The sequence below is a fragment of the Lygodium microphyllum genome, chromosome 3 (genome assembly GCF_053477565.2).
Source record: "Lygodium microphyllum isolate KBCC chromosome 3, Lygodium_microphyllum_v1.1.10, whole genome shotgun sequence".
NCBI classification, from domain to species: domain Eukaryota; kingdom Viridiplantae; phylum Streptophyta; class Polypodiopsida; order Schizaeales; family Lygodiaceae; genus Lygodium; species Lygodium microphyllum.
Window position 1 is genome coordinate 69,395,300 of NC_141137.1, and position 4,355 is coordinate 69,399,654.

At 40.0% G+C, this 4,355-nt stretch overlaps 1 pseudogene; it reads right to left on the reverse strand.

Annotated features, from left to right (window-relative positions):
• Positions 1 to 410: 410 nt before the first annotated feature.
• Positions 411 to 926, reverse strand: LOC148038467 (4-alpha-glucanotransferase, chloroplastic/amyloplastic pseudogene; annotated as a pseudogene).
• Between the last annotated feature and the right edge of the window lie 3,429 nt (positions 927 to 4,355).

The window sequence follows — 4,355 nt, forward strand, 5'->3', positions numbered from 1 at the left end:
CATATGTCTACTCATGCAAAATCCATTCAGATTGTACTCTTTGCATTTGTGTGGTTGCTGATAACAAGATCAATGTATTTGTGGCTCTTTAGATGACATATGCAGATATTGACACATGCATGTAACCCACAGGAAGCCTAAAAACATATACTGTAGATGAAACAAGTGTGAGCGGTTACATCAAGCATCAAATGTTAGGACATGAAGTTGAAGCCCAAGCTATTCGTAATGCACTGCCTCGTCAATTTGTGCTGAGGAGAACCTTCAGACTAAGGTGGCTAATAGTGTGATCGCAATACCAGTATTCTTCACTAAGATTCACAGGAAGGCCTTCTTGGATGCCACAGCTATTGCAGGCTTCCACTCGTTGCGATTAATGCATGAGATTTACTCTGCAGAGCACACGAAGGTCAACCTAGGAGCATGCTTATAGCTTTTTTCACTGCATTGAATAGCTCTTCTCTCATCTTCCAAGTCCCAGTCATAGCTATTTTTGAACTTGCAGATATGGCCCAATAACCAGCTAAACCCCGGAAATGATCAATTTGAAATTCATCATAGAGATCAAATGACCGTTTCATTCTTTTCACCCACCAAGAGTACCCATCTTTGGACATTGCCTTCCAATCATATAAGGGACTTCCCCAAAGCTGTTCGGCGGCACTGAAAGCATCAAGACGGACACCACTGACAAGGAGGGGTACTCCTGTGGTTTTGTCCAACTCAAATTGACCTCGGTTAGCCCAGACATCTGCACTGTGGCCTCCCACATAAATTGGCATGTCTGCTACCACTCTTATGCCTTTATCATTTGCATATTTGTGAAGAGCTTGCCATTGTCTATGAAACAAAAATTGTTCAACAACAAACAAATCAATATTGTCTTTGTGCTTCTTTCGGAAATCCTCTAAGGCCCCAGCATGCATGTCTCTCAGTGGTACGGGCCAATCCCACCAAACTTTTGCATTCACTGTATTATCAATGGTAGCAAAAAGAGCTGCATCCTCAAGCCAACCAAATATTTTAGGCTTTCTCTGGCGGTGGATGAACCCTTAGTGTTTGAATTGTTGGCAAAGCATCACCACCACTTGATACACCAACACCACTAGTTGATGTAGTAGAAAATGTTTCTTCTCTTCACTGTTGAAGTCGTTGTCTCTCATGTTCTCTTCACTCCTCAAAGCCCTTTGGGCTCTGATACCAAGTACAAATTACATAGCACAATGGGCAGAATCTGCACAAGGAGTAGAGAACACACATCAAATATAGGAAAATTAGAGATTGCTTTATTTTCAGAAAAAACTCATACAAATATGGCTCTATCCACCCATGTGCTTCCATTGTGAAGCTTAGATGGCGATCCAGACATATGTTAGGAGAAGAGCTTAGGGTAGCTGGAAGAACTTTGACTGTGTGAAAGAAAAATTGATGAAGGCTTTAGAGGGGTCTTCCTTTTATAGGCTAAGAAGATAGTCAGGTCGACATGTTTGATCATATTATAAATCGTTCCTAGTCAACCAGGGAATATTCACTTTATCGTCAGGTTAGGGACACTACTCTCAAACCCTTGTCTCAAGGGGGCCACTAGCCCCCCTGAGACCCCCTAGCTAGGGGTTGTTTTTGTGGCATTAGGACCCCAAAATAGGGTCCTTGATAACTCCCACGCCCTGCAACTCCATGCATTGTGCCTCGAGTTGCTACCATCATAACTACTCTATCTAACCCAAAGGCTAGATCTACAAAGGTCACCTTTTTGGCCATCTGATTACATAGATCACATTTGACATACAAGTCAGGGCTCACACAATGTTTGTGTTCACGCATGGCTTCTCCTCATAATGGGGGTCTTAAAACTTTGAGCACCATGGATCATTGGTGGTACCTTACGAGAGTGGAACATTGAGCATATCTAATAGTCTTTTATCATGTTGTGGACATAGCTCTTTTGTGTGAAAGAAGAAGAAAGAAAAAGAAGAAGATTTTAGCCGTATCTATATGTGTTCTCAAGTCTCCATTAATTTTGTGTGTGTGCATGTGTGTGTGTGTGTGGGGGGGGGGCACGCACTCTTAATTGCTCCACCTCCCTCCTATCTTGTTTGTTTTTTGAATTGGTGATTGCTCTACCTCCCTTTTTTTCCTTGGCCCTACCCAATTACTTTAATTGTCATTGTGGTATTCCTATGTCAAACACCATTCAAAGAACACAACATGCATATAATCTTTGAGAAGATGGTCTTACATTAATTGGATTGTTTATATGTGATGGGACTTCCCAAATTTCATGAGAGAAAGTGGGGGAAAGGGTGTGTTGAATGGGGGGAGGGGGGTTCCTTTCTCCTTCCATACTCATGTTCTATCCAATAGCATCCTTCTCTACATTGATCAATAGCGTTGGTGCTCATGCATATGTGCAATGAACTCATGCTATATATCACCAATAGTAACCAATTGGTTTGAACAAAATAATAGCAATTTTCTATGTAGAAATCAATACACAAATTGGAGGACTTTGCTATAACATTAAATGTGCAAATGGAACATGATGGAAATTTGGAGGGAGCATTATTTGATATGTATCCTTAATACAATATTTGATATCCATTAGCTCCACCCTAAAGATCTTGACATTTAGTCTCTCATCTATTATTCCACTATGCTTTCACAAGCTTTTAAATACAAATATTTTGGAAAAAGCCATCCTGATACATGCACCCAAAGTATTTCAAATCTTCATCAACATGCCCATGCTCATTATATCAACGAGATTACATTGGGGTGTTTGAACACTTCTTGTGTGTGAGTACCCATGCTTTGCATACATAAAATAATGCCAAATATCATCTTTAAGCAACCATATTTTTAGAATATCTGCATGCATATTACTATTGTGTTGCAAGAAAATTTCTCCTTGCAAATGTTTATCGCCTCCAAAAGCATACAAAATTCATGGCATGCATGTGAAGAACTCTCCCATTTTGCACTCTATTTGGGTCTTTTTTTCTTCTCAACTTCCTTTGACTCCCAAATGGAGGGAGACATGCACAAATGGTAATCTCGCATCCAACAATGGAGCCATCAATCAGGGCATTACTGTTAATGCGAATACAATGTTGGGTACGGATAATTCATCTCCGAATACCCAGGTATTAATTGCCATCTCCTCTATTCATTAAGGCAAGATTAAGGCCTAGGCTATATTGCTTTGGTATGCGCACGATTTCAATTTAACAAGTAACTTGAATTTATTTTTCAATAGTTAATGAACTCATAGGGGATTATAGGATAATTATTTCCGCAACCATGGTTGATCTTGCATAGATTTATGCATATGGCGCATTGAGGTTCGCGCAAACCCTTGTACCCAAATACAATCATTGCATCCCAGTGCTACACAACAAAATCATATGTAGCATGAAGAGTATATAGAGGGTTATGCACATAGATGGCACATGCATGGAAAAGATTATATGAAATATACATCGATGGTATATGAATTGATCTTGCATTAAAGTCTTGCATCCATCCTATGAAGGTTTTGCATAAAATAACGGTCAAGGAGTTATCTTGTGCTACCAAACCATGAGTTGATTACAACTCACACAATAATTCACGGATTATTTTACATTGGAGGATAGTCTTGCATTGTTTCAAATTGTCTCGCATTCTTTGCCTTAAGGAAAAGGAAGATAAAGTCAAGTTCAAATTCTGCATAGTATCGCTCTTAGATCCCAAGGGGGAGAGCGAATATGCAATGGAAATGTTATCGTGTCTATTCTTGCATTGTTGGAATTACAATTGGTTTTGTTGGTTGATCAAGCAACACACTAAGTGCTTTTATAATCAACAGATTGTTGGATTGTGGTTTGGATGATTGTTCCCATGGGGATAAAGGAATGTTTTCTTGGAAGATGATAATAGACTGATTGCCTTGATTGTGTTTGACTCTTAGCTGGACTGATTTAGAAAAGGATATTTTACGCAAGTGGATCATCTCCAAGGTCACATTGCGGAATAACACGAGAGGGCACTGCTTGATTCACGAGCCAAAGGTCAAGTGGTGAAAAGGCCAACCACAAAAATTGTGTCTCACTCCTACGCCACTTGTGGGTCAGGTTTGTGGAGCTCTGGACACCCCTTGCCGAGTTTGAAAGGGAGTTGAAGATTGCCGTGAGCCCAACCTTTGTGGCATTGTGGTGCCATGTGATTTGGACTAGTTCTTGTGCATGGCAGAAGGGATATATAATTTGTCTTGTATGGGCAAGAGACAAAGATTAACTTGAAGATAAGTTAAGGAACTTATTTGTCAAAAGAACTGTTTGCCTTGTTTTCGTCTGTGTGCTATAAATTATGCAAAC